Here is a 26,144-nt window from a genome sequence, read left to right as displayed (position 1 = left end):
GTATTTTATCATCAAAGCATACGGGACGTGACGAAGACATGAATATTTTCATCAAACGTCATACGGAGCCTTTCCGCGTGTCTATTGATGGTGCCCAAACTGAGAGTGAGAAAATGATTGCGAGCAATATTTAGAGCGATAAAGTAGAATAGAAGTACATAGATAACGAGCATGCATGATCGAAGCAATAAAATAAAATAAAAACAAAATAAAATTAAGTAAAATAAAATAACATAAAACAGAAAATCGCAAGGGTGAGGCGAATAACTAGAATGGGAGCGCAAAAGGGCTCGTATTTTAGATCACACAGAATGTAGGATGTTTTCGGTATCTGGCAGTATGCTGCCAGTATCGTCCCGTCGGCAAAATATAACACCTTGAAAGTATTGTCACCTTGGCACCAGAGTTCAAATAAATTGATATGGAGAAATGTCTTATGATCTATTATGCTAGCAGGAGACCTACAAAATAACAAAGTCGTTTGGGTTGAAGTCGCTTACAATATCAGAAATGTAGTCTCTGATTTAATTTGGTGAGGTCCAAGTCAGTTAGAATCTAACCTTTCGCTCTAACCATTCCAGACCCATGCCCAATCCGCGAGCACTTGCGTCAATTACCCGTTGCCAGTATAGCAAAGTTTAAAGACAGTCAAACACGTTAACGTTCAATATATTTAACAAGTTCACCATACACACACGTTTGAACACTGGCCTCTATCCACTATCAGCGCCATCTCTGAAAGTTCGTTAATTGAACTTAATGCCCAAGTATTTATTGCATTAGTATTGCATTAGCATTAGCACAATGACAGCCCACTGGCTACTTCGCAGTTCGCATGGTCGTACAAGTAACGTCAGCTGCAGGGGCATAGGTACAAATATTTCGATCCTGAAGACGACCCTGGAAGATGATTGCTTAATCACTGCGGCGATTACTGCATGGGCAGTAATCGCCACGCCATGTGTGGATCGCCCATGATCGTAAATTCATACATACATACATGCTATCAAAAACGCTAAGCTGGTGCACACGGCTCTCCGTGAGTACAGTAGCCAGTCGCCACATCGGTTGTAAACATACATGCAGGGTCTTCAGGCTACATCTGTATGTCACAGTTAGTTCACAGTTTCACACCAGCGTCGAACACACTTAAGTCATCAAATAAAGGCGCTGTTACATGCAAGCACCCACGTTTTTACAACTCATCGCTTAGAACTACGCAACGTCCTTCGTTTGATTCCAGCGCGTCTGTTTTGTTGGGGACCCATTTGTTCCATTAATATGTCAATAAGGTTCCGGCTGTCCATTTTCTAAATGCCACCGGCCACAAAAGTTGCCTGTAAACGCTTTGGCATTTGATGTTTAAAGCTTTTTAATGTTGTAGTCGCGGGTCGCGATCAATTCAATTTGCAATGAGGCTTCAGAGGTGTTCACATAACATTAGTTTGATAACGTAACAAATAGTTTTTACCATGTTTTACTTTGCATTTGGTGCAAAAAGCTTGTATCTAATAATGCAATTCCAATAACAGTATGCGATGTTTTATTCAATGAATTTAGATGGAGTCTGTTTGGGCTTTGCTTTTCCATGTCTCTCTTTCTATACATAATCGTTCAGTGCTGCATGTGTTGTGTTTTATCATCACAGAACTATGCGACTATGTCACCTATGTATATTTATCAACAACATAATTTACAGCACTAGAAAACATTCATTATCTACGTTCTTCTGACAGCATTTGACTTTATCAAGCTGGCCAACTGACTGAACTGTTCTGGCCCATGCTGACCTCAGCTGAACCTTTTTGACCCCGTCTGACCTCTGTTAGTTCCATCTGATCCCGTACCTATGACCTCTGCTGGCCTCATATGACCAACTCAAGTTGACTCTGTCTGACCTCTGCCAATTCCAGCTGACCCCGTATGACCTCTGTTAACTTCAGCTGACCCCATTTGACCTCACGTGACCCCTGCTGACCTAGCAGAGTGTCACCACGGTCCGATACTGGGTCGGTCTCGGCCGTCTGAGCTGGGAGAGCACGCTGTTCAGGTTCAGCGTCGGCCGGCGGGTTCCGATCAGCCCCACCGCCTGGGAATCGGGCCCAGTCACCTGACATCCAGCTACAAAAGGGCACACCTTTTGCGGCTTACCGTCACGGATTTCATAACGGCAATCGCAGATGCTAGGTCGTGACCTCTGAGGACTTCGTCTGAAGCGCCCAGATCTAGCCAGCTGCCCGTCGCTGGAAGTCAATGACGACACGGGCACTCGATAGGTGCAGAGGCGGCGCCGGGCCGGCGTCGGGCGGACCACGGCCGGCCGAGCTGTTGTCGGGCGTGGTGTCCGCGCGTTGGAGGTGCTGCTTACTCGAAGGCAGCAGACGGTAAAGCCGGGACAGCGGCCGAAGGTGGCGCCACCTATACGGCAGCTGCTCGCTGAGACGCAGTTTCCGAGGAAGCCGGTAGATGTCACGCATGACCGGCCAGCCTGGCCTGTGAAAAGGTGACAATCTAAGACAGCGCAACACAGTTAATCGCTGATCGCTGGTGCCACCAGCGATCTCGAGTTACCCCTTACTGGAGAGGGGAGAGGGGGAGGGGGCGAGACTAGTTGAAAGTCCTGAACATTAGGGTTTGTTGGAGCCGTTTATAAAGAGCTAGGACAAATTTTTAGACAAAAAATAAAAAAAAAATTTGAATATGTATATTTAACAATGTTTTGAAAGACATGACTAAAGCTCAAAAGACAGTCTGAGATTTTTTCGGGGGGGGGGGATTCTGCCCAACATTTATTTTGCATTGCATCATTATCATGCAGAAACCTTATGCAGAAACCTTATTTTTTAAAGAAAAACACTCTACAGACATGGCTATATATGCGCTTAAAGAGATCTCTGATTATTTCCTACGAAATGATAGCCCTGTATTCATATGTTTCCTGGACGCACGAAAGGCATTCGACCGTGTAAATCACTGGACATTGTTTGACAAATTACTTGATAAGGGGATGGATTCAAATTTAGTGAAATTACTCAGTTCGTGGTATAGGTCGCAGCGTTTTCATGTTCGATGGGGTAAGGCATTATCTGATGGTTTTTCCGTGTCAAATGGCGTTAGGCAAGGCGGCATTCTCTCACCTTATTTGTTTAATGCATATACGGATGGTTTATCGACTCTTCTCGACCAAAGTGGCGTGGGGTGCCATTATCTAGGTAGTCTCAACCATCTCTATTATGCAGATGATATGGTCATTCTTTCGCCTACGCCTTTTGGGCTTCAAAAATTGCTGAACATTTGCTCCGAGTATGCGAAAGATCATGACATTCTATTCAATACTAAAAAGACAGTCTGCATGGCCATGCTTCCCGTGAGTCTTCGAAATCTATCACTTCCTAAGATATCATTGTGCAATAGTGTGCTTTCATATGTCGACGAATATAAGTATCTTGGATACCACATTTCGAGCACACGAACCAAAGTGGACAATGTCGAGATTTGTCATCAGTACCGATCACTGTGTTGTCGTGCCAATTCATTGAGTCGTAAATTCGCTTTATGTACATATTCGGTTAAAAAGTATTTGTACAATGCATATTGTTCTAACATCAGCTACATGCATTTATGGCACTCGTTTCATGCATCGGTTCTTCGGAAATTTAAAGTGTGTTTCAATAACGCTGCTAGAATGTTTTTAGGCTACCCTAAATATTGTAGTGCCTCTGGAATGTTTGCGCAAGAACACATAGATGGCTTTGATGCGGCCTATCGCAGAGCTGTGTGGAATTTCATGTCGCGTTTGAAAAAGTCAGAAAACCGAATAATGTCTACACTGTATTACAGTGATATCGCCCACACATCTCCTATGCGTAAAGTGTGGACTGCAGCATTGTGCGGTTGAGCGCTGCTGATGTTGGTCATGTACCCATGTCATCTTCATACCGTCATCATCATATGATTGCCACGTCATCATCATTGTGTGTTACTTCTTATGGACCCAGAGTCTGCCAATAAAGGGATCTCTCTCTCTCTCTCTCTCTTATGGTGGGCCGTGGGGGGTGATAACGGTGCCGTGCAAACTTTCCCAATACCATATTCCCTTTTGAATTTAAATCTGTATTTTGAAAGCATGACAGTTATTATTCTCCCTATTCAAAGGAAAAATACATTATGTAACAAAAATGAGGAATAAAAATAGATGCAATTATCTATACCTACCTATTTGGATGAAAAAATACACAATAACACCTTTGAATTGCACTAGAATTAATTCTACATTAATTGTAATAAAACATAAATTGCAACTTTGACTTTTCATTTTTGGTTTTCTATTTTCTATTTCATCTTTTTTATTTTTTATTTTATCCTCTATGTTTTGCTATCAAGAAACACTTCATGTTTGTCACTTCACGTTGCCGTGCAGAACAAAGAGAAATGCAAGAAGCAAATAAATGTCATGAGTATTATTGACACCTGTAATGAAAACTAAGACAGAACGATTAACAGGATAAGACACCACTATTCAATTTTTCTTGAAGCGAGCTCAATGCTCATGTCATGACGTCTGTTGCGATACTACATGGATGGAGCATTGACCTTATAGGACAGACTATTGGTCTAAAAATATCAGCTTTTACGGATAATTATTTAATTAAAAAAATATCAACACTTCCCGAAATATAGATTTACTGTCACCAGCGCCCCATAAACTGTTTACTACGCGTTTAGGACTCACCAAAAAAGGACACAATCCGCCTCTGTCCTGCCGACTGGTGCATCACCAAGAGCACCACCAGCACTAGCACCATCACCATCACCACCTGTCGTCGAACGAAGATCATCTCAGGTGACCTGAGGACATTCACAGTCCTTGCTCTTCCGGAGCGAGCACGCAATGTCCGGTCTGCGCCCGTGCACCCGGGCCTTATAATACGTGGGCGGCCCCGTCCGCTTGGACAGACAACATTCCGCTCTGCACCGGCTAGTATGTAAATGAAACATTATTGCGCACCTCGTGCCTGAATATCGTGACGGTCTACTACACTGGCCAGTGGCTCTGTTGGGTGTCTGCGCACTTTGGAAATACCCTGGGTAGACAATGAAGTTTTTAGCAGCGCGCATCAAATGTTATAGCACGGGATCTCCCTCGCGTTATGCAACCAGGTATTGCATATTTCAGCCAGCAAAGTTGGGCCTGAAAAGCTGTTTTGAATCTTATATAGATGCCTGGCTTAGACACATTTATCACGGCACTGTGCAATGAACACAACAGCAGCTAACTAACTAGTCACCGTACGTGGCAGGAAGTGCCTGTATCTTAGCGTTCACTTCGACTCTCTCTCTCTCTCTCTCTCTCTCTCTCTCTCTCTCTCTCTCTCTCTCTCTCTCTCTCTCTCTCTCGCTCTCCATACATCCCTACAAACATGATAAATCTCCGATTGAAATTCAGGCCCGAAAACAGTGATGACATCATAATACCCTACACTCCCTGCGGTACTATCCCGTTCATCCGATACTAGCGGATATAACCTGACCTTTGACCTCTCTCGGGTTCCTCTCGGGGAAATCCCGCGGAGGCCCGCCCGGCTAAGACCCAGTATCTCCAGCCGGAGACGCGCAGCCCGGGTGGCTGATTTACATGAGGTGATCTGGGACGGGTGACCTTCATAATCGCAGCCAGCGACCTCCGTCCTGGAGCACGCTAGCTAGGCTGCTGTCGTCGTTTGGAGATGGACGGACGATTTGTGGATAAAACTAGACAGTCTTAAGATGTCCAGGTCAGTTCAGGTCAGGCCACTGAGGGTCTTCTTCTGTTAAAAAGGAATGAGGTATGCGACAAATGATTTGAGGACTTTTTTTCTAGCCGGATCAAATGACCATTAGGGAGGCCCTTAATTTCGAACTTTTGATCTTTTACTAGCGAAGGCCTGAATATGGTGTAAAACCATGCAAACACGGCTACTGTGAGTTTTCATATCAATCGGGAATAGTAAAGTGGTGCCCCAAAGCCAATTTAACCCACATCCCGCTTGCCTATTCCAACATTTTCGAGCCACCTGGTACATAGCTCGGGAACCAATAAAGCTACAGCACCGCAGAAAAGCGTGCTCGATAGCACTTTTAATGCTCTTTCCAAAAAAGGCTCTCAGGTTCTCAGTTTCTTTCTCGGTAATTTCTTTTACTCAAGAGAATCACGACATTGATTTTACCAGCATCGTGCTCCTCTGGTAGAGACACGTCGAATGAACAATAACTTGACCTTAAAGGGTCAACTTGAAAATCTGACCTCAGGTCAAGGTCATGACATGACTGGAAAAGGTCATGTTGCATATCAGTCGATCCGTATCGTCGAGCCGAACTCATCTAAGGTGTTTTCATCGCTCTAGCATGCATCTATGAGAAGTTGTTAGCGAAAAACTGTTAGACTCCATTTGTAACCTGAGGTGACCTCAGGGACATGATGAGGGCTCACGGGTAACATTTTCCGCTTCAGTGTGTCAGGTGTACTTATTATGAGTTGTTTGAAAGTGCTTTGAATGGCGTTTGTCAAAAAGAGGAGCATTTTCATTTTCTCCCATTCTCTTATAATGGTGAGGTCGCAAAATTGATCTGGCCTTACGTCACCGATATCCAAAATCCGAGATGCACTTTGTACACATTGTTGCTCTTATCAGTTGCTGAAAGTTTCAAAACGATCGACCTTTCGGTGTAGCTATGACAGACATCTAAACGTTTTATGAGGTGAGGTCACTTGCCGTGACCTGGTAACCTGACCTTGGGTGACCTTGGTCTGAAATTTTAACAACATGTGCGAAAAGATGTATGTACATACATATAATGAGATGTACCAAAAACGGTGGCACTCTGCGCTGCCCTGTTTGAGATATTTGCGAGAAACCGCAGGGGAGTGTTCAAACGCTCCCCCGCAGGGCGCCTGGTGTAGAAAAGGTATAGGATTACCAGGGCTACATAATTATTGCTATCTCGAATTTTTAAAAGCTATCGATTTAGACCCCAATACTAAAAAACGAATCTTTACATAATGCCCCCAGATTACAAAAAAATCAAAATTTTGAAAAAACAGCAAGCATGTTATAGAACTATTGGTCTGCTATTGACATGCCAAATTTGAGCATGCTAGCTTCACTTTGGCAAAGCTATGGCGAAAAAACTGCTTAAAACTTATGACGTAAAATTTTCAAACTTATTTTAGCCGTTATAGACCACGCAGAGAAAAACGAAGACCACCATTGGATTGCCCGTAATGAGCTGCATTGAATATACATCCTTTTAATGCAAAATAACAACTGACCTTTTTTGACCTGACCTTTTGGGGGGGGGGGCGATTTCACTTTATTGGCCGCAATAAACGAGCACTACACAAGCCAGAAGAGAATACCACCCAGAGAGTCAGGAACCCAGACAACATATTCAGGTCTCAGCACAACGATTTCCGCCTAAAACCGCAGATACGCCTCTTTTCCAAGTCCGTAGTTACATCCGGGAGAGCCGGGCGGGCTCTCCACGAGTCCGTCCCCGTCCGCTGCCGGCGGCACACTACAATCACTTTATCACAGTTGGCCGAAACACACCCCTGGTTGCAAACAGCCCCGGCCCGTCGGCCAAAGAGAGCCCGGCGGATTCGTTTCGTTAGATACCGCATGGCCGTCCGGCAGGGACCCCTCAGCCCCACAGCAGCCAGACACCCGTCCCCCCTCCCGTTACAATTTGGAGGCGGCCGAGTCGCCGTCACTGGTGTCGCGTCGCGTCACTGGCCGAGAGGTGTTGCACGCCCGCCCGATTTGGCCCCGGCCCGTCTTTGTACGCTGGAGCCGCCGCAGCTCCGACCTTGATCACAGCACTGAGGACTTGCCGTGCGCGCTCCTGGTCCCTCGCCGCGCACCAGCCAACACTGGCGAACATGCCTTTTTATTTCGATGTTATAACGCATTCCTTTGAAGGCCCGTAATCGGTGAAAAATGCGACCTTTGAGCTGACCTGTGACGTCATCGCTTGCACCAAGGTCAACGGAACTTGGTCACAAGGTAGGTTTCTGGTGGCGCTATTGAATGCCGTTTGAATTTTCAAAATCGGTCGGTGACTTTCCGAGACCCAAGGGGGCTGAAACGGCCCCCCTCCAGAGGTGGTAGGGTCCGCCCATAGCCTAACGGGGGGGGGGGGGCGAGGGTTAACTAATTCAACCGCGGGGCGCGGGGCGCGGTACGGGGGGGAGGGAGGGGCGGTGACCTGCTCGCTCGGCCGTTTCGCTTATAAGGGTGGCGCAGCGACGCTAGTGCGCAGAGTGGCGTCGTCTGAACGGGTCGGGGTGGCTGTGGCACCAGCCGAGGGGAGAGGAAAGGAGGAGATAGGGAGAGTAGGAGAGAGACATGGCCTCACCACAGATACTGGCGACGTTTGTGATTGTGGTGGTGGTGACATTGGTGCATCAGACTGACGGGCAAAGACGGATTATATCATTTACTGGTGAGTTTAAACAGCGGAACTTGAAAAGTGTGATAGCTAATTTGTACCTAATAGTTATAGCTATAGCTTAAAAACTATTTTAGCCGAGGTCAAATTTTCAAGTTGACTTTTCAAGGCCAAATTATAATCAATACACTCGATGCGTCTTGATGAGAGGAAGACGATGCCGGTAAAAGTAAGCTCGTGCAAGGCTTAAGTAAAAGAAGTATTGCAGAAAAAACTGTTTCCGAAAAAAAATCGGCTATGTATTTTGGCAGTTTTGCCCCCTGCAGGCAAAACCATTGACGTTAGGTCAAATTTGAGGGAAATAGGTACGCAGGAAGGGCGTTAGTAGGGCTATCGAATGCACTTCGCGGCGCTCTAGCTCTATTGGTTCCTGAGTCATGCGCTGGCTTCTTGGATATTGTCGACATTCGACCTGAAAAAACGGCGAAATTTTGCCTTCACTAGCCACTAGTGACCTGTCCAAAAAATTGACCGAAGTGATTTCTTCCTTATTTTCGGCACCATTTCGAACGCCGCCTTCCGCGTATCGCTACATGACCCAGGAGCCGAGTTAGAAGGGGGCGGAGGTGTTCAAACATCCCCCAGGAGGGCGTGAAAATCCAGATCCAGGACCCCTAGCTGGGTGTGGATTGATAAGGTTCCAAGAACCCCATGCTTGTTTTTATGCAGGTCTATGAGTTTCATCTGTTTTGTTCTTTCTCAGGTCGGGCCGGACAACCATGTGTGACATCTAGCGGCTTCCTCGGAAGCTGCGTTTCGGCGAGCAGCTGCCGTATAGATGGCGCCACCTCTGACGGCTGCCCGCGCTCTACAGTCTGCTGTCTTCGTGTAAGCAGTACCTCCAACGCGAGGACACCACGACCGACAGCTCAGCCGGTCGTGATCCGTCCGCCGCCGGTCCAGCGCCCCCTCTGCACCTATCGAGTGCCCGTGACGCCATCGGCTTATAGCGTGGGACTGCTGGCCAGGGCTGGACGGACACGGCGAAGCCCTCAGCTGTCGAGCGCGCTGAGTCGTCGCCTACGGCAGCAGGCCAAGCTCCGTCGCAAAACCACTCAGAAACAACCGAAAAGGCAGACGAACAAACCCAATCCCCTGCCACATCTGCATCATAGTCGAAAACCTACACCCAAGCTTCTTAAAACGCGGCCGAAAAAAGTCCGTCCCGACTTTCCGTTCCGGCTTCCTTTCACACATTCAGTAGCACAGTTACCTACGAGCGTGTTACCAAGTAAACCAAGCGCTATCGACACAATCATCTTTATGCAGCCTGATGCTTTTGTCGGTGGAACTAATGTAAGGGACGGGGGGAGTCAGGGCGTTGGCCTCATCGGTTCTGGACTTGCACACTTACAAGTTGACGTGAACGAAGTTCTTCTTGAGATCAAGAAGAAACAAAAACGTCCCGTGGCTCCTCCAAGGCAGCCTGTAGCTACCAACCGACCCGTGATTACAGACCAACGCATTGTGTTCCCCAGCCGACCCCCGCCAGTCCAGTACCGGACCTACATAGCTCCCTGCTAACTGAGCAAGGTGGTAGTGTATCCTGGGATGGTAGCGCCGCGTTCACTTATTGTCCGCAATATACCTATTACCTACATACGACTCATGCTTATGCACATCGTGATGTACCACGATGTCACGACTATACATAGCACTGTGTGCTCGGCTAGATCTTAACTACGCGTAACAGTACACCAACTGAGAAACTCGTTTAAAATTCAGCTAGGTACGCTTTTTGAGTTGTGTGCAACTCGACTCATTCATGTTATGGAGGTCGTGACGGACTCGGTCTGTGAATAGGTACGTACGATCGGCGTAAGGTAGTGTGTTTGTCTGTGTGACTGTAGATTGTAGAACAATGCGCATCTTGCTTTTGTTGTATATCGCATGTATCATGGTGGGATAATTAAAGAGTGTTGGATACAATTTAGCATGAAGTAATGTTAACATTATGATAATGATACCTTACTTATCTCCTAGTTTTGCACTGAAATCATTTGTGATAGGGAAAATTTCAATGTGACATTCATTCAAAAGAACACAAGCTGGTCAGTGCATTGCCAGCAAAAATTTATGTAGTCGTTTCATTTACGGGTATTTACCGGTCATTTATATTTATCTAACTGTGACAGCTAGGCTGCAAGAGCCAACGGATATCAAAGTTTCTTTTCCTTGACATTCCTAATTTCCTTGGCAATTATTTGCTGCGCAACACTGTTTGAACATAGGAACAAATCGGTCAAGAAAACTTTGAAAGGTCATAGCAGCGAACCTGGCTAGTCATGTGATAAAAAAAATCGGGCAGAACGCTGGGAAGTTATGCTTACGCCTTATAATTGTGAATTAGGTTTAATTTAGATGAAAATGGGATTCACTGACCGGGCAATGCTCACCGATCCATAGCATATGAGGCCATCGCCGCGTTCAGTGAGCCTGTGGCCCGACACAGGGCTAGACCTTTGACCTGACCTTAAAGCGACCTTAAAGTGACCGACGTAATTTCGTCATTACTTTTTACGTACGCTCTCTTGAACATTGCCGCCTATTGCGTTTCGCTACGTGGCCCAGGAGCCGAGTTAGAAGGGAAGTGTTCAAACACCTCCCTCCCCCAGCAGGGCGTGGAAATCCAGGACGGCCCCAGTGGGGCGCGGGTTAGATTGGTTGTTATTTGTTAAAATTATGTTTTATTTGTTAACGTGACACCGCTTTTCGCCTTGAGATAGATGATAATGGATGATATGCTACCAAGACGTTCGATCACGATGAAATACGAATGCTGTATAATAAATACTTGTGCCGGTGATAAAACAGAAGTTCAACATTTTTTTTTTTTCATTTGACATGCTTTATTTGACTTGAGGCTGAGGTAACCCGAAATAACAGTTTTAGTACCAATCATGAGACACCGCCCTGGCTCAAACCTTAGGATCCTCCCCCCCCCCCCCCAACACACAACACTTATCACCATACCACTATACCAGTCATGCGCCGTACAAAAGCTGTAGTGCACACTGTGCAGCCCCTTGTCCCCTCCTGGCTCTCATGTTAGTACGTACCTCACACCTCCGACCCATCAGAGGAACGCCCCCCCCCCCCTCCGTGGGAGCGGACAGCTGCGTCCCCCCCCCCTGCCGGTGGTCGCCTCTGCGCGCTGGCACGTCATCCGCCGCTAATGTGTTTGCGCTAGTGGCCGGCCATTAACCCGCGCACCGACGGGGGTCTGCGCCAACTTAGTACCGACGGGGGGGGGGGGGGGGCGGATGACCGCCCCCCCCTGAGATCTCGAGAACGAAGCAAGATAGCGACAAGCGGTAAACGGCATCGGATACGCACGGACAAGGTCTACAATTTTTACTAAGGTCATTTTCAGGTCAGGTCAAAGATGACGTCACAGGGGTCGAAAAAGTCAAAATGGCGGCGCTAGATATGGAGAGGGTTTTTCTCGAATAACTTTCGAAGTAGTCAAGATAGGAACAAACTAAGGGCATCATCGTGATCCTCTCGTCAATCCGCATCGAATGATATATATGTTGACCTCGAAAGGTCAAGGTCAAAGGTTGACCTCAGGTCACGTGACCTCGAGGTCATCATGTATATCATTCGATGCGTCTTGACGAGCTGAACACAATGAGACCATCCGCGCGGCTGTGTCTTGTTCCTGTAAGGAGTTATTGGCAAAAAACCTTTGGTGACCTTTGATGACGTCACATGACCTTACAGCTGCCCAACAGCAAAACAGACCTCAAGGTAGTGAAGGTTGATCGTATGTGAAGTCATGTATGGTATATGGGGCCATTCCGACCCGTTTTAGTGGTAAAAACAGGGAGTTGATTTTTCCCCCATTGACTTATAATGGGGAGGTCGCGAAATTGACCTGACCTTAGGTCACCGACATCAAAATTCCGAGATATACAAATTGTAGCTACTAATGACCTAATAACATCCTGCGACTTTCAAAGGCCTCCGACATCTACTGTAGCTCTGGCACGGTGACAAAGTTGCAAAAAAGTGACTTGAGGTTGGGTCATTCAAAGTGACCTGGTGACCTGACCTTAAAAGTTAGGAGGTTCAAACTTGCACACCATGTGTAAAATTGATGAGAGAATAGTCATACCAAATTTCGCGGCGCTACGCGCCGCGGTTTTCCCGCTATCCGCGAAAAACCTCAGGGGGGGGCGGATATCCGCCCCCCCCCGTCGGTGCGCGGGTTAATGGGCAGCCATTAACTGGTGGACAATAGTGGTGGTTCGACGCTTCTCACCCCCGTGTCTGACAGAGAAGGATTGGGTCGCTATCACTGGTGTTAGGGGAGCGGAGAATCACTGCTAGTACCATCGTCATGGGAAGAGGGAGATAGAGAGAGAGAGAGAGAGAGAGAGAGAGAGAGAGAGAGAGAGAGAGAGAGAGAGAGAGAGAGAGAGAGAGAGAGAGAGAGAGAGAGAGAAGAGAGAGAGAGAGAGAGAGGGAGAGAGAGAGAGAGAGAGAGAGAGAGAGAGAGAGAGAGAGAGAGAGAGAGAGAGGGAGAGAGAGATTAGAGGTAGTAGAGAGTGGGAAAGGGAGAGCAAAAAGTTACAGATGACTAAGGGTAGGGAGGAGAGGCGGAAGAGAAAAAGAAAGAGCTGAGCGAGAGAAGGTAAACATGATGAGAGGATAAAAATAAAAAATAACAATAGAGATTGTGTTATTCGTTGCTTTTTTATCTTAGAAACGTGATGAGATGTATGCCTGCCTGAATATGTAGTGTATACGATAAAAATGGATAACCCGTAAATCCGCTTGGTTTGGGAGCAGGGATTTATCAATATCAACACCACTTAACTGAAGTAAAGGGTGCGCAAAAAGTTCTGGCACTTCTACGCGTGCTGCGGCTGCTTTCCGGGCAGCCAATAGCCGCACGCATTATCTTCAATGATCCTGCTATGCAACCAGATGTCAAACAAAGCGGACCTTTAATAATGAGCGGCAAGTCATGAATAGGCAGGCTAACGGTCACATTGTCGTGGTGGTGAATCGGGCATGACTATTATGTAGGTTGCGGGGAAATTTGGAGCCCCCTGCGAAGCATAGCAAAGTATCAAAGCCAGAAACGAATAGGGGAGGTCCTGGAGGATGCCCTCAGGCCAGGTCGGTCACATCCAGTCAGAACTATGAGAATGCCACTGTCATGTCTTTGGCTATCTGGGACAACCAACGGATCGGGTGGGAAAAAGTGTTCAATCGTCTTCATTGACGCAAATGAGAAGATGAACAGGACGATGCATGAGCGTCTACTTGCCAGTGCCGTCATCCCATAGATTCTGAAGACGTATCCGGAAGTTCATTCATTCATTCATTCATTCATTTATTTCGTATGATCTCCATGATCAATAGTCAATGCAAGGTAGTAAAAGCAAGCGAATAAAACACGACGAAAATGAACATGAAGTAAGATGCATACAACTACGCTAAAATCAATTGGAGTGTCGAGCACGGCCTCGCGTCTGCAGCCAGCCCTCCACATTCCGCTTAAAACTGGCTACGCTGGCATCCCTCACGTTAGCCGGGGCCTCGTTCCACAGCGACAGCGCCCTGTAGCTGAAAAATCGCTTAGCCATCGGCTCGCATTAGCCGCGCGTTTGCAGTCTTTTCGTGGTTTCAAGCGTTTAAACATGCGATACGAGCTGCTCGTATGATGCTGCTCCCATGCATAAGGGTGAATGTCAAGGCCATCTGAAGGTCAGGTCAGGTCACTGACCTTTGATGACCACGGTTCACTATTTCGAGTTTCACATGTTTTTAGGCTAGTTTTTGGAGCTGACTTCAAATTTAGCAACCATTTGAACATTAACAAAGTAGTTTTGATACCTTCGTAGCATGTTACGAAGCTGTCAGAGGCGGTTGACACGTACTACGAATATCTGGCACGACCCCAACCGGTTGACCTGACCTGACCTGACCCGACCTGGCCTACATGCGTAAAGACATCATCTGTGATCAAAACTAACATGCTATTCGTGATCAGCACCCCGAAAAACCCTGTAGCAGCCACACTTTACCGACGTTCTAACAGGTCCCGATTTTCCCGACTATTGGGTCATTGACCTGACTTGGAAGGTCAACCAATGACCTAGGACCTTAAAATTGGGTAGCATCGGCTTTCTCTTGTCACGGGCAACACGCTCGTTGTTTCCGCGAAACCCTAGCTCGATCAGGGGCCAAACGCTCGAGGGTGGGGGGGGGGGGGGGGGCTCGTACCGACGGCCTTGTGCCGTCGAAGGACGCAAAATGGCCTGTGCCGGCGAGGGCCGAGGGTTAAGACATTGGACGAGACTCAATCTGACTCCTGAGGGTCAAAGGTGATTGCCAGGGAGTACTGCGCCTCCTGCAAGTCTCGACTTCGAGAACCGGTCATCCGCGCCAGAGAAGCGCTGCATATTATGAGCTCATTTGCATGAGGTGAACTTGAGGACATGTCTAGCACTGCGTCGGGCCCCAGGTTCACTGAACGTAGCGGGGGCCTCATACGCTATCCGGTCAGTCCGGTCAAAAGCAGGCTGATGAAGGAGGCAGCAGCCCCCGAAAGCTACCGATCATATACATTTTACTGGTGTCGAATAATTCGTTTCTGAATATCCGGTCAGTGAATACTAGAAATGTCAATCGGATATCAATTTTTTTTTTGGTATACCGATACCAAACCGACATCGACTTGGCATTTAGTATTTCAATCCTAATGGGTTTGGTATTTTGTTATCATGGATCCCAGGATCCTCGCCAATATATAAAGGGCTGTAAATTTGGTATGAAATTGGCATTTCCATCATATTTCCTAGTTGGTTCGGTTTCGGTATTTTCCTACGGTTTTGGTCGTTATTTGGCTTGGTATCGGTATTAAGATTTTCTGTAACTGATATCACTAGTGAATACCAATGCCATCTGAGTGAAAACTAATCCATAATTCTAGGGTCAACCATAATTTTCGTTCTGCCCAAAGTTTTCAATCACATGACTAGCTGGGCTTGCATCACTGTCTTTTCGAGTTTTCGTGACCGATTTGTATCTATATTCAAACGGTATTGCGCATGAACTGATCGCAAAGGAGCATCAAGGAAAAACAAGTTTACTGTTTGTAGCAAAACCCACCTTGTGCGGCTCCAGCGAATGCAGAATCGTTTTTTATGTGGCTGGCATCGAACTCTGACGGCTTAGGCGCGGAAATCGGGGGGGGGGGGAGCAGTGGGGCAGCTTGCCCCCCCCCCAACTCTGGGGCCGTGGTGGAGGTGCCCCCACAACTTTGAGACGGAGTACCGTACTTTTTTGCCAGTCTTCTCTTTTTTTTGCCTGAAAACCCCAAGGAACGAAAAATAAATGGCCTAAAACCGATGAGAAAACTAGATTCGAGGGTACCCTAGGTTTATCTCTATTATGGTGTGCCCCCCCCCAGCCTGAAAGTAGCTCCGCGCCCCTGTCTGACTGAGATGGCTCCAGTCTTGATTACGTGTGCCTCCTGAACCGCTCTGGTCTGTGCTCGATTAAGTCCCGTTTTCTACAGGCCGATCTTTCGTTTCTACTCAATGTGCATCGCAGTAGGATCGACTGCTCTTACCTGATGACATTTTTTTCTGGCCTATAATAGCAGTCCCCAGCAGACGCTCTCGAGTCTCTCGAAAGACAGGGCTGTTGCATGTACCGTAAACGTCGGCGCTCCGCGCCGCCGTTTTTAGCACACCTGTTCAATGTTCAGCTAGACGATACGGATCGACTAGTATGCAACATGACCTTTTCCGGTTAGGTCATGACCTTGACCTGAGGTCAAATTTTCAGGATGACCCTTCAATGTCAAATCATAGTTCATTCGACACGTCTCGACGAGAGGAACACGATGCTGGCAAAATAAATGTCGTCATCGCCTTAAGTCAAAAGTTATTACAGACAACCTTTTTCATAAAACGGCTATTTTTGGAGTTTTTGCCCTCTGGAGGCTAAGCCGCCGTTGACCTGAGGTCACATGCAGGCGAAAGAGCGTTAAAAGAGCCATCGAATGCGCTTTACTGCGGCGCAAGCTCTATTGCTTCCCGAGTTAGCCGTTGGCAGTTTCCAACATTGATAAAATGTACAACACTTGACCTTTGATGACCTCAGGTGACCTGACCTTTGACCTGACCTAAAAACGATTTAGGTGTTTTGGTAATTATTCTTGACGCTCTTTCGAATACCACTACCGCCTGTCGCTACGTGGCTCAGGAGCCGAGTTAGGGGGAGGGGGTGTTCCCTGCCCGGCGCGGAAGTCGCGGGGCACCGGCCCATATTATAAAGTATTTAGTAAGTATCTTGGTTTCGTTCTGTCTCTTCCAGTAGCGGCGCAACACCTTCAACTAAGGGGGGGGGGGGGGACTAACGACTTTTGATCCCATTCTTTCCATGAACGCCCATAGGGCTAATGTTAAAATGCCAAATTAAAAAGGGGGGCACGGTGCGGTGCCCTCCCCGTTCCGCCGCCTATGGTCTCTTCTTGGTCTCATTTGATTTAAATAGAGTCCATGGCATGTGCCACGAATAGATGCAGTCACAGCAAACAAATATGTACATGAATGAATCCTTCTTCCATTAAAGGAATGTTAACCCTCGCACGTATTGGTGTTCCACATATGACCGTGCCTTCTCTCGTATAGTATTGAAATGGGTGCAATTCAATGACAGGTATCAAAGCAGTGGGTAAGCACTATTCACGGGCAGATTCATCATTTCGTTCATTCGGCTATTCACCTCCTGCAAAGCCTAAGCTTAACGGAATTTCGCCGTTCAATATTCATAAAAGGAAAACTAGTTTTTAGTACAAAAATGTTGTTTTTAAATGTATGGCGAGGCATAAGAAAGTGAAACCCGATGATTCTTTTTTCATGAGGAAGTTTTCTTGGAGAGTACGCCCAAGTCACAATTTACCAAATCAATTTGCTGGATCCGCCAGTGGCACTACAGTTTATTTCCGAGTGTAGACCCATGCCTTGAACCCATGATTCTGGTTCAAGCCAACTGGATAATTCTCTAGAGTTTTGGTCATCCTAAAATGACTTGCAATCATTGCATAGTCGTCTTAGTGATAGAAAAAAAATCTCGACAGAAGCCGCTCTATACCCATCAGCTCACGGTGACCCGGTTGAGCTCGGGTTTTGCCCCCCTCTCTACCTCTTCCCGAGGCGGGAGCCCGGCACCTCTGCTCTATACCACCTGCAACGGCTGCTGTGCTCTCAGGCTAACACCACAGAGCAATTTCGGCGCCACCATTCGTCATCGTCGCGTCGGAAAACTCGCACCGTCGACGTCGTCTCTCGCCCGCTGCCAGCACCGCAATTAGCTCCGACCAATCAGAGAAGCCCTCGTCCGCCCGGCGCCGCCCGTCCACCAATCAGCGCTCACCTCGCGCGGTAAATACAAAATGGGCAATCATAGACACCTGGCGAGTCCCAGCGAAATCATGGAAAATAGAAATAAAGATAAACGGTGGCGGCACGGATGCAGCGGCAGAGATTGCCGCCAGGTAGGAGATGAGAGGTGAACTGGAAGCTGGCGAGGAAGGGTGGCTGTGCTGCCGCTGCCGGTAGACGAGAACTGGCGGAGGATTGCAAAGAACAAGAAGGGACTGAGAAAGGACAACAGAGGACGAAAAAGGACAGGCGGAGGACAGCGGAGGAGGAGTGATAAAAGGTAACAAACGAGAGATCCAGGGCAATCAGAGAACAGAAAGAGGATAATTTTTGGTAGAATATTGTTCAAACAACAACATATATAATCGAAAGAGGATAGCAGAAGACAGGAAGAATCGAAAGAGGAGAGAAGATAATAGAAGGCAGAAGAGCGCAGTCAGATGACAACAAAGGACAGCAGAGGAAGAGAAACAAGAGGATAAGAGAAACAGGTAGCATCCAACAAAGAGAGCAAGGAGCAGTCAGAGGAGAAGAACTTCTGCCAGAAGACAGCAGCTCTCCTGTGAAAGACGAACCGGGAAGGACAGACGCTTTCCCACGGACAGCTGTGAATCCCAAGGATATAAATTTCAGCCTCTACAGCTATGTCCAAGTGTGCCGACACAGCCGCAGTCTCGCACGACCGCAGAACTCTCTCTCCCATCGCCACAGACATTTGTCCAAGACTGACCGAGCTGTCGCCCACACCAGCCGCGCGCGGAGGGAAATCACACAGCTTCAGTATAGCTAGTCTACTGAGGTGTGATGATGTTACATCAAAGCAGGACGATGGGGATGACGTTGCCGTACAGCAACAAGGTAAAGATGACGTCAATCCACGTCAGGACGGCGTGGATGACGTCACTTCACGTCAGGACGGCATGGATGACGTGACTCGGAGGCCGGACGGTGCTGATGAGACCGACCAGGTCAGTTCCACCTCCGGTCCGGGGGAAGAACCAGCGCCCGCCGCTGCCGACTTGCGGATGACGCCTGTGACGAGCGCGATGACGGCAGCGCTGACGCCGTCATGCCGAGCGATGACGCTGCCGGCGGAGCTGGCGCCGCTGGCGGCGCCGTGCCCGTCAATGTCGTCACTGTTCTACCATCAGTTGATGACGAGGGGACCACTGTTCAGCCTTCAGGGTGAGCCGACACTGGGGTTAGGTCTGTACAGGCAATTGGGCGGAGGTTGCGATGTGCACGTGTGACATGTTGTAATTATAGGATGACCTGCTGCGTTTGGAGCCGATTTTTTTTTAAGGGAGCCTTTTTAGTTCAAAATTGGTGTCTCGCGTTTGAATGATGTCCAAGGGTGTTTAGATTTATAAGATTTATTTTTGTTGGAGTTAAAATGAGTGAGCGTTATGTAGTATGTCACCTTCTTTACCTGCTTTACTAGAAACTTTGCTTTGCTGCGAAATATTCGTTGCCATGCATTCCCATAAGAAAAAATAGATTTTCATTATTTTTTCCAATGTGTTTTCCGGCAATGACTATGCATGCTTTTAAAATAAACACCCTTTGCGTCATACTTCTTTACTATATGGCCCTAATCTCCGCTATTTTTCAGTTCATTTATTTCTACAAGTATATGATTGATATAAGACATCTGGCATGGTTTCACAGAACCTACATTGCAGACATCTGACATGCCAACTAGAAATGAATTAAAAGTGATTCAGATGATTGAAAAATCGGTGGAAGACAGAATTGACTATTGAGGCTTCATTCGATAAGATGCCTAAGAGCAAATGTATCAGACATACTCGTATATGTAGATACTTTGACCAGCCATTAGACCGTTGCCACTTATGTAAAAGCGATCCTCCACAGGCCTAGAGCTATGTTACTCCGTGAGCCATCAACTACGACAGCCGGTAGATTGCCAACAAATTGTCTTATATTGAACATTTCTTTTTCACCGTTTCGCATTTGATGCTTCGCAAATGCAAAGCAACGCCAACTAAGGCTGAAAATAGCAAATTTTCTAACTATGAACGCTATTCGCTTCTTTTTAACTGTATTCCTATTGTTAAAATTTCCTTCAAACAAATAGTTAGGGTCATAGGTTCGTAACCGATAATACCGTTCCGTTTTACATTACTGACACTTCTGTTACTCAAAATTAGATAAGGAGGACATATCAACTTCCATTGAATGACTATTGGAGTCCAGGCAGTTTTTCTTAGAATATAAGGGTGATAAACTTCATAAAAAAAGATTTAAGTTAGAGAAGTAGCGTTAATAAGCGCATACTTATTGCCACAATGTGCTGCTCTTATTTGATTTGACGCTATGTTTTCAAAATTTGGCAACACCAATTCAAATAAAGCGGAACTAATAATCAAATAAAATGAAGCTGAATCAATGATGAAAGACGAGGATTGGCTGCAGTTTAAAACCGAGCCGGCTGGCGCTCAGTCATAAGAAGTGCGATACGATACATCTGATTAGCATACGATATACGATACATCTGATATACGAGCATACGATACATCTGATTAATGAATTCGCATTTCACATTGAGCGTATCGAACGAACGCAGTGAGGGAACTTTAGCCTTCAGATTAAGACATTATTATACAGTTTGCCTACTAAATACATTCGAGTATAGCCAACAGTCATAATAAATAAAGCCATGGCTGGGGTGGTTTAGAAAAAAAAAATCGTTTGAAGTTTGAATGGATGGATTGACGGAGCAAGAGCCAAGAGTGATGTGAAGCTGAATAATGAAGAAGCCATGATGTGTTAATTGTTTCGACCCCCGTGTTTTGCAGCGCCGCGGCCGGCAGGCAGACGTGTGAGGAGGGTGGGGGTGGACAGAAAACCCCGCCAGGCCTACAGCAGCCGACAACTGGAGGTGCTCGAGCACGAGTTCAAGGTGGGTCAATGGGACGTCTACTCAGGTCAATGCGCATCATACGGTAATCGCAAGGTTATGGTGGACAACACTGGCAGCAGTCGTAAGTGAGTCGATAGTGAGAAGGTCTATCGTAAATTGATTATAAAAGTTATCCTTGCCGAAAAACAGGCCAGCACGAGGTCAAGATAGGTCAACAACCGATAAGTAAAAAAAATCAAGATGGATCGACATTTCATAAAAAAATTGAAGGCTAATATTTATGTCAAAGTGAATCAAGTTTGGACACTCGCTAATGCTGAGAGGCTACGAAACAAAATGCTTAGAGGTCAGTACAGCTAATCTATGGGTCGCTGGTAACAGGTACTGAAGCAAGTATGCTGTCTTTTCTTTCCATCACTCTTTTTGTGGTCCTGTGGTACCCGACACCAACATCATGATGTCCATCATCCCTCCATCAGGTGGACAAATACCTCAGCGTCAGCAAACGCATGGAGCTATCCCGGGAGCTGCAACTAACCGAAGTTCAGATCAAGACATGGTTCCAAAATCGGCGCACAAAATGGAAGAAACAGGTGGCTTCTCGTCTCAGACTGACTCCACGCCCCGGCCTGCTGCCGCCACTGCTCGGCGCTGCGCCACTTCTTTGTCTACCTGCGCCATTTATGTCTGCAGCTCTCAGAGAGGCGGCTGCCATGGCAGGAACAGCTAGTCATAGTCGCGGCTCGAGCAATGATGGACCACATGGTTAGAAACGGTTAGCATTGCTAGAGAAGGCAGTAATGCTAACCCCTTCCAGAGAGGGGGAAACAAGCCAATACTCTAGTCTGAGGGATGAGTCAGGATAGGGCAGTAAAGTCGTGTGTTGCTAGAAAAGGTAGACGTAGCCTGGTAAGAGTGGAAGCGGGCAGAACGTGTTGGTAGGGAGTGGCAAGGGTGACTAGAACGGTGGAGCTATTCGTGTACCTACCTATTTACCAAAGATTACGCGTGATCCTTGCCGTGTTAGATCAGGAGATTCAATAGTTACGGTCTGTATAATGAGTATATAATATACAGACCGTAGTATATGACGTACTATGTGTGTATACTGTATATAATTTACACCAGTAAAACGCCTTTTGGGCGAAGAACGAGCGAGCAAGATAGTGAGCCCTGCACGTGCGGAAGGGCGAGAGGGTGCTTCCAACGGGCTTGCGCAAAGCACCCTTCTAACCCGTCGCTAGCGGTGTGCCAAATTTGAACGCAATCGGCCCAGCCGTTCCTGAGATCTGGAAGCGGCATTCTGCACGTGCGCACGTGCAAACGGGGTCCAAAATGACTTTTGCACGGCACCCTACTAACTGGTCCCCAACCGTGTGCCAAATTTGAGCGCAATCGGCCCAGCCGTTCTCGAGATCTGGAAACGCCCCCTGCACGTGCGCACGTGCAGTAGCACCCTAACCACAACATATGGGAATGCATTGCCTGGTGGGTGCCTACCTGTATGCCAAGTTTCAGCGAAATCGCCCCAGTAATTACCGAGTTACTGAAATGGGAACAAAATTGGCACCTCTCATTGTTGTATTTTGCACGTGCACTGGGGGGTGACCCACATGCATCGAGAGTATCCTATTTTGGGTAGAAGGGATGCTGCTACCCTACAAAAATTACCGCAAGTCAATCGCCCAAGCGGCTGCTGAGATATGAGCCTCTCAAAATCACTACTTTTGCAAAACAGCTTGAACACCCTTGACTTTTCACGTGGCACGTGCCACGACGGTCACTGAGATGTATCAAAAGTAGTCAATTACGGGGTAGAAGGGATGGGGCTACCCAACAAAAAAGACCGCAGGCCAATCGGTCCAGCGGTTGCTGAGATATAAGCCTCTCAAAAGCGTTACAGGCCGGGCCGGGCCGGGCCGGGCCGGGCCGGGCCGCTCATACTGAGATTTTTCCGTTATATTGAAAAGACTCACTTCGCTCGCTACGCTCGCTCGCTCGTAATTATTACGCACTCATTCTCATTCGTGAAGTCAGTACTTACGGTAGATGATCCGGTGCTCGTAGTCGAGCAGGTAGGTAGACTCGAGTCTAAGCACAGCATGTGTATGGCAGAAGCCAAATGTATGGCAGGCATAACCGAAACGGGGTATTCCCACCTCAAACTATCTATCCACTGTCCAGTGGAAGCCCTTTAGCAGGCAATATGCGGCACTTGCTTATCACTAGGAACCTCAGTCAGAAACCAGTCACTGAATGCACTTCTCAAAAGAGTATTTCGCAATCGAGACACTGAGCTACTTCACCTCACTATATTACGAGTCCTTCAATTCTTCTGAGCTACCGCACTTTACAGCCACACGACAGGCACCCTAATATTGTATTTACCGCGTCCAATGCCAATTCCACCCGTTTCAATTGGTCTGCGCCCGTGACCTGAGACAGTCACTGAATGGCTGGGTCATGGGTCACCACCCCACAGCGATCGATTGCAGGAGCGGATCCAAGCACCAGAAAAGGGAGGACATTTCAGTATGCAACAAAAAGCATCGTAGCTGAAGCATTTAGTGCCAACGTTGGCGCCATAGTAGGATGATAGGCAAGTATGTGGCTATTGCAGAGCAATGTGACCGTTGTACGTTGACCGCTGTATGTGTAACTACGCGTGTATGCAGTGTGTGTGCAACTTTTTGAGTAGGAGGAGGTTGGGAAAATATGAGTGGTCAAAGAATAGGTTGCACTTATTATGCTTCCTTGCGGAAAGTTACCTAGATGTCTAGATTGAACTATTTTTATCAGTGATGAATTCTGATGTGCCAAAGACGAGCATTTAGTAATACTGCTTTGAGCGACAAAAATGTGTGTTTAACGCTCGGAGCCATTCGTTTTTTTTTTTTTAACGTTTGCACTACATTGCATCTACGCTCCGTGTGTCATGAGTGGTTTCTTCTTCAATTCATGTAGTAAGTAGGATGTTATGATTTGACATTCATATAAAGAAGCCATGAATTGGCTAAGCTCGATGTCACAAATAAATGAAATGTATCTAAACCGACGTCCAATTTTTCCACGTTTTCCTACTATCATTCTATGCGTATGCATGCTACCACCAAGACGCATTATGGAGACCTTTATGTCACAATATCTTATGTTCTCTGGCGAATGACTAAAATTCATCATAAAAACTTCGCTTATTTCGGGACTAATGCTTTATTCACAGAATGTAACACGCACAGTAATTCATCCGCTTCGCCCCAGGCGCTCTATACGAATTTGTCTTCGGTCAAAGCAGCAGCACAAAACGCGGGCTCAAATCCGCACATAACCACGTTATTTCAACAGGCTGATTTAACTGTGTGCAGAAAATAAATATGTGAATGAAGCGCGACTCCATTGCTTGCTTTTTCTAACAGTTTCCCATCTGATACGAGCATCCTTATGAGACGAGCAGCGACTTATATAAAAAAAACATGTCGGTAACCAGCAACCAATAACCACAGCGCGTAGTGCGGCTGTAAATCCAATGACGTCATATTCATAAACACGCCATTGTCTGCGATACAAAACCACCTCACATAACTCACAGAACTCCGACTTTCCAACGATAAATCGCACAGCGGCACACGCCTAATTTGGGCCACAAGCACACCAGCTCTTTCTAAAAGAAAGAGTCTGGGTGAGAGGTAAACGGGCTTCCGTGGAATTTGTCAAGGGTGCATCTGTTGGTTTCAATCCACATCTCAAACCACTGTGCACCACACATCAGTCTTACGCGCACAGGTGAACGTTACGGGTCAACACGCAAGTCTATTTACACGAAAAACTTCATCTCGATTCACACACGAGGGTCCGGAAAATCGCACTGGAAACCAGCTTGACTGGGCGAACCGAGTCGCAAGATTTCCGATTCATCATCGAAAAACACACAACGCATATCAATAACAAACTAAACATAAGACATGAGGCGAGCTTTGCCAGCATCGTTACCAATACGCAAATACACGGCTTTGGCTATTGCTGACACGAATCAATACTCTTCTTACCAAATGGGGTCAGCCAGGTATCATCAGCTGTTGGTCATCAGCAGTGATTATGACAGATCGATGTTTATCAACACTGTCAACTGCCACCTGACACAACTGCCACAAAACCACGAGATGACACCTACATGACAGCATAGTGACAGCACACAAGCACCCCCATATCTAACGATGAGATTCCCTCTGTACACAACATCCCAATTACCGTGCAGATAATCGACCCACGAAATCTCTCATGTGAAGCTCCATACTATGTCTGCAAACATGAGATTTCACCGCGGGTCGAACGAACACACACACTCACTCAGTGCCAAACCTTCTCCCCTTCCCGTCCCATCCCCGCTCATATCAGTACATTGCTGACGGCATGTCCATGATCCTGTTGGAGATGTTGAGTCTCACCACGGTGGATAGCGTGCTTCCACTGCTGTAGTCAGGAGAAGGGATGCGAACCGGTCTCTCCGAGTACAGCCCGGCATTGCGAGGACCTCTACGCAGGAACCCCCTCGCCTGGGGTCGTGGACATTCGGTTGGAGGTGAATCAGGGAGGGGTTCTTCCGGAGTACGACCGCGGCGAGTCGCTGCAGCTCCTCGTTCCGTGATCCATTGATCCATGCGCCTCTCAGCCGCTTGATGATACCTCTCCGCTCCCCCACTGGGTGAACGCTCAAACCTCTCCGCAGGCCAGCGAGGCTCCTCCACACGTCGAGAGAACCGATCGTCGAGAGCGTCTCGGGAGCGAGACCGCGGCGGCGGACGGCGGCTGGAGGAGGAAGGCGTCGGCTCGCCTCGCCGACTCACGCGTCGCTCGACGCTCTCCCCAGAGACGCGGAGAGTCGGTGGATCTCCCAGCTGGAAACTACCAGCGCGTCGCACGGCCGCCGGTCGTGACGACTCGTCGGTGAGGTCTCCCGACGGCGCAGCTGGGGCCGGGAGAAGTGGAAGCTCCGAGCGCTCTCAGAGTCCAGTGCACTGGAAAAGTGAGAGGGATAGAGTTAGATACACACCGGGTTGTACATAGTTCCCCGCGATAACATGGATGGAGGTGTATTTCTAGTTTGTATTTTATTTGTATTTACATTTATGTAGGAGCGATCCACATACAAAGTGCTCATTTTTTACTCATTTTTACTCATTTATACACCGCCAACTTCTTTTTTATTTTTATTTTGAGGCGATCATCATCCCAGGCTCTGCCAGCATGCTCCCTCGCTCATTTCTCTCCGCTACGAATTAAGTGATACCCTTCCCCCTCTCCTCGTCTTTCTGCTGCATCTGACCTAAGATCCGTTCCCCAGCCTCCAACCCTCCCTCGCTCCTCCCTCT

General features: G+C 47.4%; 2 long non-coding RNA genes across 2 annotated transcripts; one reads left to right on the top strand and one right to left on the bottom strand.

The window, feature by feature from the left end:
* Positions 1–653: 653 nt before the first annotated feature.
* On the bottom strand, positions 654–4,923 carry LOC122369123. The gene is made up of 2 exons (XR_006254354.1): positions 4,733–4,923; positions 654–2,493 (listed from the first exon to the last, which is right to left on the bottom strand). It is a non-coding gene; the product is annotated as an uncharacterized LOC122369123 (long non-coding RNA).
* Positions 4,924–8,277: 3,354 nt separating this feature from the next.
* On the top strand, positions 8,278–11,303 carry LOC122369130. Its single transcript, XR_006254355.1, has 2 exons — positions 8,278–8,481; positions 9,191–11,303. It is a non-coding gene; the product is annotated as an uncharacterized LOC122369130 (long non-coding RNA).
* Positions 11,304–26,144: the final 14,841 nt, after the last annotated feature.

Source organism: Amphibalanus amphitrite, unplaced genomic scaffold (assembly GCF_019059575.1).
Source record: "Amphibalanus amphitrite isolate SeventyFive unplaced genomic scaffold, NRLGWU_Aamphi_draft 001008F_arrow, whole genome shotgun sequence".
Taxonomy (NCBI): Eukaryota; Metazoa; Arthropoda; class Thecostraca; order Balanomorpha; family Balanidae; genus Amphibalanus; species Amphibalanus amphitrite.
The sequence above is the reverse complement of the archived record's forward strand: the minus strand, read 5'-3'. Positions and strand labels throughout refer to the sequence as shown.